The sequence below is a fragment of the Melospiza melodia genome, chromosome 1, assembly GCF_035770615.1.
Source record: "Melospiza melodia melodia isolate bMelMel2 chromosome 1, bMelMel2.pri, whole genome shotgun sequence".
NCBI lineage: Eukaryota > Metazoa > Chordata > Aves > Passeriformes > Passerellidae > Melospiza > Melospiza melodia.
In genome coordinates, this window is record NC_086194.1 from 134,954,757 (window position 1) to 134,967,181 (window position 12,425).

General features: G+C 41.3%; 1 protein-coding gene across 4 annotated transcripts in view; it reads left to right on the plus strand.

Moving 5' to 3' along the window:
* Positions 1-2,972: 2,972 nt before the first annotated feature.
* Positions 2,973-12,425, plus strand: part of LYN (LYN proto-oncogene, Src family tyrosine kinase) — a 49,483-nt gene continuing 40,030 nt past the window's right edge. For 2 of the 4 annotated variants that reach the window (XM_063168924.1, XM_063168942.1), the window contains exon 1: positions 3,011-3,250. The gene's annotated coding sequence lies outside the window, so the exon portion shown is untranslated. Of the gene's footprint in view, positions 3,251-12,425 lie in introns of all 4 variants that reach the window. The other 2 variants (XM_063168916.1, XM_063168932.1) reach the window with 2 other exon arrangements.

Sequence of the window (12,425 nt, forward strand, 5' to 3'; positions counted from 1 at the left end):
AGATTTCACCTGAACTACTACTACAAGTACTCTAATAATAATAATAATAATAATGGTAGTAATGAAAGAGAGAGAGAGAGAGAGAAAGAGGAATAAAACCCAAGAGAAAACAAGTGTTGTCCAATAGAGTTGGTCACCACCCACTGATCGGTGCCCAGCCCACCGCCAAGATATGATCAGCCCCCTCCTGCCAACTTCTCCAGTTTATAATAATATATATAATATAATTAAATACTGGGTATGACAGGTATGGAACATGCCTTTGGCCAGTTGAGATCGGCTCCCTCCTGGCTTCTTGTGCACCTGCTCACTGGCAGAGCATGGAAAACTGAAAAGGCTTTGACTTAGGGAAAGCATAAACAACTAAACTGCAGTGTGTTACCAACATTATTCTCCTACTAAATCCAAAACACTGCACTGCACCAGCTAATAAGAAGAAAACAAGCTCTATTCCAGCAGAAACCAGGACACATGGTCCAGTGTGGGGTTGTCCCCACACTCTGGATGCCAAGAGCATGGACTCCTACATTGCCAGCTGGCTTCACACTGGAGCAGTGCCTTGCAGCCATGCTTAAATCAGCAGCAGAGACATTGTCTGGGAGTCACATCTTCCCAAAGCGGGAAATCGATTGCTGGGCATGAACGCTGGCTGGCCAATGTGACTCACAGTCCTTCCTGCAAGGACTTCCCCTTCAGTGACAGGCTTGAAGTTTCATTCTTGCCCCATTTCTACCATTTCACAACTCTCTTGATCTATGCACAAAGACATTTAAAACGTGATGAACAGCTGACCTACAGATGTAGTGAGACTGGAATCAGCTTTTTTTTCCTTTTGATGAATATATAATGAGAGAGGGAGAGAGCTCCTTTCCTGCTTATGCTTTCTAAAGTAGATTTTGTATATATTCTTCTTAACAGTGGGGATAATGATATAAATATCATATAAACCTATGACATTTTAAATGATACTAACAACCTGTCTTTTTAAAAAAATTTTTATAAAGCACAGTGTATTTATTCTACTCTAACCCTTCTTCATATTAGTTCTTTTAGGGCAGACCTGATGAGTTTGTTCTATGTTTCCTCAATTTACTATTGTACAGGAGTCTATTAAGGGTAATTAAGACCCTCTTTTATTTTTCTAGATTATTCACATTATAGGTAGGATTGTATTTTACTAAACTGCTGAAATCTATTATGCATTATGAAACTAAATTTTATTTTCACCAATACTTTGTTAGGCGAAGGCGAATATCAGACTCAGCAGAATACTTAATAATGAAATGAAGATATAAAGAGGAAAGGAGGGAGAGCAAGACAGATGTGAGATTCGTGCACCACTTCTCCAAGAAACTTACAAGATCAAGGTGCTCGTCCTATAGAGGAAAATGGAAACATGATGTACTAACAGTGCACTTCCAAACAGAAATAGCTCATTTTATATAAACTTTTGGAATCCAAATTTCCCACCAAAAGAAATCCCCAAACCCAAGCCAATGTATATTTAGTCCGATCTTTCCTTTTTGTATAAGCCTTTCATTGGGAAAAGGTTGTTGAGTGTTTGTTCATTTTATTGTTGTTTTTTGTTATTGTTATTATGAAACACATTTACCTAAGTTGGAGGAGGAGAGAAAACATTTACCAACTTTCTATTAATAGATCTTGAGGAATTCCTTATTGTCTCACGCTACAATACTTTTAGAGGCTGGTCTAATACTGAGTATTTACACAATATTATTTTAATCATTGATGACACAATTCAAAGAAGACCAGAAACTATTGCCCACTACTTTTCAGAGCTCTACAGATGCCCAGGGACATCTGGGACTGATCGAGAAATGTGACAGATTGTTGTCTCACTGTTTCTATGGACTGAGAGGATCAAGGCAGTGACCTGTGTGCCGGAGCCAGTGCATGGGAGGGGGCTGCAGCACACACCAACCGGAGTGTGCCAGCTGCACAGCACCAGGAGTGCCAGCACCAGAGATCTCTAAGTCCCATCGACATTTATCAGGTTCTCCCCATAAACCCAACAGGGTGTGAGCTGCACTGAGCTATTCTCAGCAGTTTGGGTGTCCTGTTAGAAGTCCTCACCAGCTCCCGAGTCCGCTCCAACCCACAGTTAGGCTGTACTGGTGAACTTTGGGAAAGTGTACGGAGGTGCCTTTGAGTGTCTCGCATCTTGTAACACTTTTACTGTTTCTGAAACTTCATCCATTATCTAAATACTTTTATATGGAAAGCTTGAACGCTTTTCATTTGAAAATCTGCCTTAGAAACCTCCATGACCTGAACTCGCCCACGTGGTCTGGCAGGACACACATGACACCTGACTCTGGCTCTCGCAAAGCTTTTCACCTGCATCCTCTGCCTGTTATGTCCTGCGTTCATATTTCCTGTTTTGCTGACCTGTGAGATTTTTATTTCACTTTTCACCAGGCTAGTAAATCATTCTTGAAAGAAAAGAAACACTGAAAGATAAGCTTAATTGCTCTTTGTTTCTCTCAACCAAGCCTCCAATGGACTTTAGAAGATTCTTATAGTGGATTTTTTGGGGTTTAAGATGGTTTTTTGGCTGTTGGTGGGAAAAGAGAGCCCTTTTTTTTTGCCTCTTAGACTAACAGGGTTATATTTACTGTAACTTTTCGAGGTGGCTCGCTCCCTCTGAGGCCGCTCGGCGGGGCTGACCCCCGGCACAGCCTGCAGCCGGGCCGGGCCGGGCCCCGTTCCGCCGCTCTCCCCGCTGTCCACCCCATGCAAATGTTCCCGGCAGCAGGAAGTACCCGGGCTGCGAACCTCCCGCGGCCGCGCCCCCCCGCGCAGCCACAGCCACAGCCACAGCCGCGCTCCGGCCCCGCCGCCCCGCGCCCCGGAGCTCCCTCCCGGCCAAGTCAGTGTGCCTTCCCGGGAGCGGCGGTGCCCGCTCCTCCCGCGGGGCCGCCCGGTCCCGCCGCTCCGCGCCCCCGCCCCGCCCGGCCCCGGGCTCGCCCTCGCCTCTGCCCCGCGAGGAGGAGCCGCTGCCGCCCGAGCTGCCCGGTAGGACTGCGCGGGGTCTCCCGGGGAATAGCCGCGTTGGGGATGAAATGGTCATTCTCAAAAGCGTGATTTGTCTCGTATCCCTTTGCCGGGTTTCTGCTGGGATCCGGAGGGCTCGGGTGCCTTCTGGCTGTTTCGTGCCGGGGAGCGTGTGAAATTAGCTGGTTTAAGTCCGCAGTCGGCGTTTCGAGCCAATACGATAGCCTTGACTGAGGTGAGGTGATGTGATCCCTGGGTATCCCTTCTTACACTGCTTTTTTCTAGGAGCGTGTTTTCTGGTGCGTTCTGCAAGTTAAAGCTTCTTCCTCTTAAGTGTATGTTCAAGTGTGCTTGGAATTAAAAGAAAGATGAGGAAACGGTGTTGTGATGTTTGGTGCACGGTGTTTCTTGCAGACTGCTGTTATAGGTACTGCATTCCTGAGGAACGGTCTTTAAGGGTTTTCTCCTTACAATTTTAGTTTGGGGGCTGATGCTGTACCTTCAGTAAAGCATTTAAGAGTTTCTGTTGAAATTGCGTCTTTCAAGGGTTGGCAGTGAATGGGTTGGCACAAACTCATCCTGCTGCCTTGCTCCCCTCTGTTGGCACTACAGGCCAAAGGGATTAACACTTAAAGCTTGTTTAGCCAGGTTATATTCCCACTGATAAACATAGGGAGCACAAAGCTGGTTTCATCTGAAACCCTTGGTCAATATCCCATCTCCTGCCTTTTGTTTCCACCTTTGAAGAAAGAGAAACACTCTGGCCCATCTTAATGTATTTTAGGACATTGTACTACAAATTGAAAATTAAAACTTTTAAGCTTGGTCCCATCAAGTACTTCTATGACTTTTGCAATTTAGGAGTAGTAATGTTAATTGATAATATCTGTGAAGTACGAGTGCCACTTAGATAAGTCTGCACTCACCACAGTATCACTATAGAGTTAAAACAAAAAGCAGAAGATCTGTGTTGAGAAATTGCAAAGCTATGTGGGGAAAATGTAGCTCAGTTTTACCAAAAGGAGAGTCAAATTGTGTTTGTGTGGATTGTTTCCAACCCAACACTGAGGACAGAATAGGTGTTATCTTTTTAATACGTACTATCGACAGCACTGAAAGTATGGATGAGAAAAAAAATCAAATCGTTTTCTCTGAAAAAGTAGCAACAGGCTGGAAATCAGTTAGATACTGTTAATAGGATGTTATGAAACCTTGGAGAAGGATTGAAATTAATGAACTGTGAGATCAAAAGATGTCTCATTTTATGGATCTCTTCTGAGATTTAAAGCTTTTTTTTCTTTCTCTGTTTCAACTTTGTGAGCTAGAGACTAGTTAGGAAAGAATTCTTTACTTAATAACGTAAAAATCTCTTAATTGTGTGCTGTTGACATAGATTTTTTTAAACCACAATGACATAGAACGATCATCTTTGTACAGTAGCTGGCTGACTTCAAGTTATTCTGCTTTTCTCTATTTTTTAGTAAATAAGAGGTTTTTCCTCTTATGCAGAAGACCTGGTAAGGTTTAGGCCTTCCTTTTTAAGCCCCTTGACCAGTGGAGTTGTGCAATGACTCTTTCTGACAAAGCAGTCAGTTGTGAAACTTTACAACACAAAGTTAAACCCTGCTGCCTTTGAGTTGTTTAATACTATGGGGTTTAATGTTACCCTTTTCAAGGGAGTTTCCATAAATGTGGAACAATTCCTTGCAGGTATTTATGAACAGATAAGTATTTATGAATGTATAAGTAACTATTCCACAGTACTTTCCACCCCTCAGTTTATCTATGTAATTGAAGTGACCTCTCTTCCTATGGCCTTTTTGACTCCTGTGAGCTAAATGGCATCACAGAGCAGCAAGTGTTGAGGGGAACAATTCCTGTGACAGGCAATGAAAACAAGTCCAAGGTCTCCAGGCTCAGCTTGGTTCTGTTCTTCAGTGGGGTGTCTCACCAAACCAGAGATGCTACACCTGACCAACCCTTCTTGTGGGGCACATCAGGGAGCAACACTGACTTCTCTGTACTTAGTTGGGAAGGTTTAAGTGCTGCAATATTTAATCTCAGATGTTATTCCATTGCTGTCACAAAAAGGAGATGTTTGCCTACCTCTACTCTGCATGTTATTTTGAATCTTAATAGGAATCTTTGAGATTTTGAGATGAACATGTTGATTAGGAGACAATTTTTGTTTTTGTCAAAGGGCTAGGTGATCTGGGAAGGGGATGAGATCTTTCCTCCTTTCCATATGTGCATATCCTGAGTAACTGAGTGACATTTTTTTCTTCTGTCCAGGGAGTTGTAAAGCTCTTTTGCTCTTAGGGTTCAGGGAGCCCTTTTCAAACCAAGTGAACACGGAAGACAAGTACATGGGGACTAACTAACTAACTAACTAACTAACTAACTAACTAACTAACTAACTAACTAACTAACTAACTAACTAACTAAAATTAATTAATGGGGTGGGCATTAGGTATAACCTAGGATTCCTAGCAATCTGCTGTGGTAACATGGCTGTACACAGAGGTGGATGTCTGCTGCCACAGAGATCTCAGAAGGATATGAGCCATCATGTGCTAATGGGAAGTTTGGGAGGAGAATCCATGGGCTGGGGATCCTGAGGGTTGTGTGAGCTTTATATGCAGGGAATGATACTTCCTTTTGAAGCTATGGAGCTGAGTGTGTAAATAATTACACCAAACCATGTGACTCTGTTAAGCAGCATTTGTTATAATATTGCCTCTGTAGGATTTCCATCTCTAAGCAAAAAGGCTTCACTCTATAGAAAAACCAGTTGCCCAGCTGAGAATTAGGATTTTTTGTCCTGTTGCTCATATTCCTACTTCCTACTTCTCCCATTCATTTCTCTCCCCTCTTTAATGAGAGTGTAGGAATGCTAGAGATGGTGTAATAAGAAAGGCTTCCAGACTTGCTAAGCCTTACCACAGGAAATTGTAGATAAAAATGTAAAATTGCATTTGTATGAAAACAGTCTTTAATGACGCATGCAGGGTGAAGGAGTCTGCCACCCTGTAAACAGTAGTGGTGCCTTCTCCAAGAAATCAGCCTGTACTAATAAAAGACAAATGCAGTGTAACTGTCCTCAGTGTGACTGTTCCTAGTTTAAACTTCATTGTCCTTCAGGGAAGGATAGAAAGGTCTGTGCTTTCATATTTATTTTTGCCTGATGCAGATACATTTCCTGTTGACATTGTCATTAAATGCTGTAATTTCCGAGACTGAATTATTCACATTTGAGTTGAGCATCTTTCCTGAAAAATGTGGCTTCATGGAACAAAACGTGAAGGCAGAATTCATCATGTGCTGGAAGCATTTCCTCCAAATATTTATGGGATATTTGTATTTGGTTTGTGCCCTAAAGAACTATTTGTAGAGGTAAATAGATCGGTTACTTTTGTCAGGCAAGTGTCAGAAGAGAAACGGTATTTTGACAGTAATACTTTGCTGGAGAGAACATAAAGGAGGAAAGGTGGAGGGAATAATGGGTAGATCTCATTTCTCTGGTGGGTTAAAAGGGTGAACTAGTTCTGTCCAGGCCAGCCTTTGGTCTCCCTTAGGTCAGCTTTGCCTATCTTTTTCAAACTGCTGGCATCTTAAGTATCTACAATTGGTTCCTGTGTTTGTGCAGCACACTTGTCTTACGTCTTCAGTTCAAAGGACTCCAATGATAAACAGTCTGAACAAAGTGTCCTTCTTCCTCTATGGTCCCTGCTGCATGTGGCAGTAGGCTTCTTTTTCCTGTGGTTGTCATATTGCAGAATTTCTTACTTTAATTTGCAAAGGCCAGCTGTGATAGGAAATAGTGCAATCTTAAACTGGAACACGTGATAGTTCACCAAAAGTGTTGAAGTATGGGATGCAGCTACTCTTCTGCAATGGCACTTTTTGCAGTTTTCTCTATTTTAGAGGGTTGCTCTAAGTATGGAAATGATAAAATTTTAAAGGGAAAGGACTCCCTCTGGGATGCGCGTTTAACTTCTCCTTTGTTGGTTTAAAAAAAGCAGTTTCAGGAAGTTCGTCAAAAAAAGCATAATCTGTTAAGTGGGCTTTCTGATGTGGTATCTACAATCTACTGCTTTTTTTCATGTTTCCTTCATTATTTTGTACAGACAGGTGTATACAAACGTGTTTGATTTTTTTTTAATGAAATCTTATTTGGGTTTTACCTTAGGTTTAAACTGAAGCAATATGGTATTGCAGGAATTAGTACAGAAGTATATTTGGCTGCTAAGGTTTTCTCTTTCCATGTATGACTGTCCTAGGGGCTTAGAACAAAATTAATACCAAAAGTTAAAGACCATGTTTGAGTGAATTGCTGTGTAGTGGTAACACATTTATAAATAAGTAGGTCTGACCTGTGATTAAGTTCTACTTTATTCAGACAAAAAGAATATTTCCTGGTAGTATCAGCTGAGTAGGGAAGGATCTGAACAGTAGCACATCTATTGCGTATATTGAAATTGCCTGCTAGAGTGTCCCTTACCAGAATAATGAAGTTTATATTCATTAGATCCAGTGGACAGAAAATTATTTTCTCCAGGGCAGCCCCAGCCTTACCATGTGTTTTGATGGATCTTTAAAACCCTTCAGTAAGTACTAAATGCCCTGGGGAGCTGTAATTCAGGTGTGAGTGGAAGGGGACTGGAGAACCAGGGTTAAGTGACTGCCAGAGCTGGTGTCAGTGTCACTTTGAGGAAGTGAAAGTTTTTGGTAAACAAACAGGAAGGGGATGGGCAGGAGAAAGAGGAAAACCTATATTGGATGTTCTGTGTTCAACTTGTTCAAAATACATTGCAAGCATCATTTGAATGTGCCATTGTGGTGTAGCAGAATGTGCAAATGGGATTCAAAGTACATTTTTGTAACCTGAGGCTTCCATTGCAAAAGATATGCTGAACTGTGCGAAGGCTGGAGGGAAACCAGCCCGTGAGGGGTGTTGGAAAACCTGCCTTTTAAGCAGCTCTTCTGGATTGCTGGCGTGGCAATTTGTCCTCTTTTCTCTGTCCAGTTATACCTGCACTGGCTTCAGGAGAGGTTGCAGCAGCTGTCATGGCACCAGTGGAGAAGCACCAAGTCATACTGAGGTGAATTCTAAGCCCATTTCTCTTGGGATATAGATGGCAGGCAGTGGACAGCAGTGCTCCCCCTTTGCCTGACAGGAGAGCTTGCCTCTTCTCAAAATCTCCTGTAAATTTCCTTGGGAGCAGTTCCCCTCCCTCTGCCATAATGCTTACCAGCGTTTCCAAAAAAGTCCTTGACCCACACTGTTTCAAATGTCTTCATTAGTAATGATATGCTGTTTGTTTGAGGCTTTTGCTCCCCAATTTCCTGGAAAAATCCATGTTTCAGTCTTTACCCTGCTGTAGGAGTACTCCCTACCACAATTTCCTTTTATTCTCCTCCCATCATTTTTTTTTTTTTGCCAACATCATTCTGCTGTTTCTTTCTCTCCAGTCTTCAGGACTGTCAGTGTTATAAACTGTTTATTTCATCTCTTGATTTAGACATCTGCAGCAAATTTTCTTTTCCCTTTCTGGAAAAGTAAGCCTTATCAACTTTCATACTCCAATAATCATTTGTAAACTACTTATCAGGGAATAGTCATCCAGAAATACATACCCCCAGCCTCTGAAAGAGATATGAGTCCAGTGGAGTACCAACCTGGAAGGACTGGGACGGCCTTCAAAGTATTTTAAGGCTGTGCCTTGTCTAAGGGCAATTTTGTACTTCTGTAGGTGATCAGCAAGGACTCTTCTGTGTAGAGTACATTTTGTGTGTAATGTACATTTATATGTACATTTTATGTAAGTGATCTTTAGAGAGAGCTAACTGCTGTTTGACACATCTGATTTAAAATTGTCACCTCAAACTGACTTAAAACGGGTTTCTGTCTTGAAAACGGTCAGTGTGGATTGTCCCCTGCCACCTTGTCTGCCCTTCTTGTGATGCTGCTTTGACCTTCGCTGGTCAAGTTTCTTTTCTGTTGCATGCAGGTTTTTGTGTGCTGTGTAGTTGTGCATGGAGAAAGTTTTTGAGCCAGCATTGACCCTCCTTGTAAACACTTCTGGTTCAGGGAAGCAGAGCATGGATTCATCAGCATGTGTGCTGGCCTGCAGAGAAGAAATCAAGTCTTGCTGTTGTGGGGATGTGGTGCTGAGACAACAGCTCTTGCTCCAGGATTGATGTTCTGTGCTCATTGGTGTTGGTGTGCGCCATACACTGACCCCACAGAAAGTGAAACTGAAGAAATTTAGCTTTGAGAAGGCAGTGCAAGTTCAGAAGAACCTAGTTCAATGGAGCTGGCACCAGCAGAAAAGAGTTTTGGTAGAGTGAGCAAGTGGGTGAAGGGTGCTTCAGGTAAAATACTTCTGCTCTTAATGGAGCATTTAAACAAGGCTACAAGTGTCAAAAATGCATCTGAGTAGCTTATTCAAATTATATGTGTTGGACTAGGTTTGGATGAGTGAAAGGTCCTTTTCTCTACTCCTGCAATAAAAGCAGGTGGCTTGTGTGGTATGACACAGAAAAGTAATTTCTCGTGTTTCTCCAAACAGAATACATATGTTTGTTACATGTTCTGTATCTTGTCATACTGATTGAGAGTTTATGCTTTCCTAGGGACTATAATTGTCTCCAGTTAGTTATTATCCTTTGCATTCTTATCTGATTGGTTTTTTCTCTTTTTGTCTTTTTGCTTCTGCAGTCTTCCTGCTTAATTTGTTTCTCCCCAATTCTGATTCCTTAAGGATTTTCGCCTCCTCTCCTACAGCTTTTCTCATATGTTTTGTGTTGTCCTGAGGACTTCCCATGTGTGGCCAAACAATGGAGAAGTCTTACCAGTTGTTAAAGCACCTTCTTTGCACAACACTTAATACTGTGGAATTTAAATGCAAGCTGTGGACTGGTTACTGTTCTCCTGAAACAAACTTGGATAACCATAGTGAACACTGATTTGGTTTTAGTTCTTGCTTTGAAAGTTAGCTGCATGGGCTGGGAGGGCTGAAGTCACATTCAAACTCTGGGGCTTGTGCACAATCTAAGGCAGTTTTTCAAAGCATAGCCTAATCACGTCCTGCCTGTGAGCTGTATACTTTTGAATTATGTGGAGTTACAAAGTTTATAAGCCTTGATGAGCAGCCAGTAATAGTGCTATGAAATTCTTGCAATCAGCAGTGTGAATGTGAAAATAATCATTGTCATGGTTCTTCAGTTGACAGTGAGTCTAAATCTGCTAGAACTATTGTGAGTGCTGGCCTATTTTTTAAGGTCTGTGTGCTGCCCTTTGTGCAGAAAGTCCTGATGTGAGTCTCCTGAAGTCTGTCGAGCTCCTGCATGCTGTGTGCTGTCACTTGCTGGGTCAGAGCCTGGTTCAGTGAAACTTGCTATGGCTGTAACTGCTAGGTCTTCATCCGCTATCAACTGACCATTAAGCAGGACTTGAAACAAATGAAAATACTAAATGCTGCATAAGCCAGAAGTGGCATTTTGTGAACACAAAAGTGTTGGCTGTTTTAAGAGTTTTAGAGAAAACAAGAAATTTCAAGGCAAAGTTAAAATAGTAGCAGAGATCAAATTATTAGTTTTTGAAAATGAAATAAATTAGCATATTGAGCAAATTCAACATGCATCTTTAAATTGTTCCCGTCAGATCTTCTGTTTAGTACAGAATAATTTCTCTCAAATAGAAAAGAACTCTAATCAAGTTAATATACTTGCATAGCTGCTGTCCTGGTAATATGGGAAACTTCATTCTTGCCCTTGAGAAAGATCATCTGCAAAGACATACCTGTGTTTAAAATTGGAGCACTCCAGTTCTTCCTTAGAACCTTTGAGGCAGGAACAGTCAAGTGAACTGTCATACCAGGTATTTGCAATCTTTTCTTCAGAGACCTTTCCAAATTCTCACTCTCATGCCTTTATGAAAATAGAAAGCACATAAAATATTTTTAATTTTGGTTAACTTTAGAGAAACTTCTTATTCTTGCTCATGTGTGTGATAAATGTGTAAAATATGCTTAGAAACTTGGGTGTGAATTCTTATTGATTCAATGACATATGTCCTTCAGTGAGGTATTTCCTTTTACACTCTTACTGCCACCCCAGCTTCAGCATGGAGTTTCACAAGACTTCAGTTGGAGTGTGCTTCCCTCTTTACATGACAAGCTTTCAGACTCAAATTGGTGAAATTTTGCAGCCCCTCAGGATATGTTTGGTAGACTTAAGAGAGGTCTACTTGTATCTATTAAAAAAAACTCCTCTGATTTCAAGGACTTAATCTAAAAACCTCCCAGAATTGCTAATTATAGAGCTCCTTTAATTCTACTTATGTTTGCAGCAAACTGTTGGTTCAGAACCTTTGGTGCTGCAGCACCTGTGACATGTTGCAACAGTTACTTTAAACAGTTAACTAAGTTGGGCCAGAAACCAACCGGTACATTCCTGGTTTAGATTCATGCCCTTGAAGGAATATAATAACGCAGAGTTTAAAGTCAAGTAAAAGAATTGAGTTACAAATAGGCTTCTGTGAAATGCCAGAACCTGGAGGGTGTTCTTACACCCTTGAAGTTCAGGGAGATTCTGCTACTTAACATCAGTGAGAACAAGACAAGGTGGTTTCTCCTGTGGATATTTTAGCAGTTGCTAAAGTGCTGAATGCTGGTCTGGTATCCCTGCAAAGATTAAACAGCAAAAAATTTCATTTCTGCCATGTAATTTAGTGGCACGAGATTTTTTTAGTGCCACGCTGATTTTTTTTTTTTTTTTTGAGAACTCTTGCAGTTTCCTCTTGCAACTTGAGCAAACTTGTCCAATGTTTGCAAACCTTCAGGAGGAACTGTGCTTTGAGTGTTAGCTCACATCAGCATGAATGATTTAACCCCAAATTTTTTTCTGAGCATAGAATTGATTCTTGAATCCATATTGCATACCCCAGTACAATGTCCTCTGTTTCAGGAGTGTTCTGTGTTTATCTAGTGCTGTACAGCTAATGAAACACAATATAATCTGCAGGAAGAGTAACTTTTTTTTTAATTTAAATGTATGCTGGTGTTTGAAGTTAGTGAAAAAAAATCTGCTTCTCTTTTGTAAAATTCAGTGCTTTAGACATGCTCAAGACATAAAATGATGCTATTATAAGAAGAATGCTATATTTTAGTTGCAAGCTTAGTCATGAGTACATATTAGCATTCAAACATGGAGGTGACAGCAGATAAAGAAGCCTTCTGACCAATGAAGCAGGATGGCAAATTCAGCATGGGGCAAAGTAATACGAGTTACACAATGGCAAGGCTGTTACAGTTAGGATCCATTGACACAGAAGTCATTCTGCCCTGATTTAGCCATAACTGCCATAATCCATGTTTAAGTGGATTGTAGAATGCATGAAACCACGT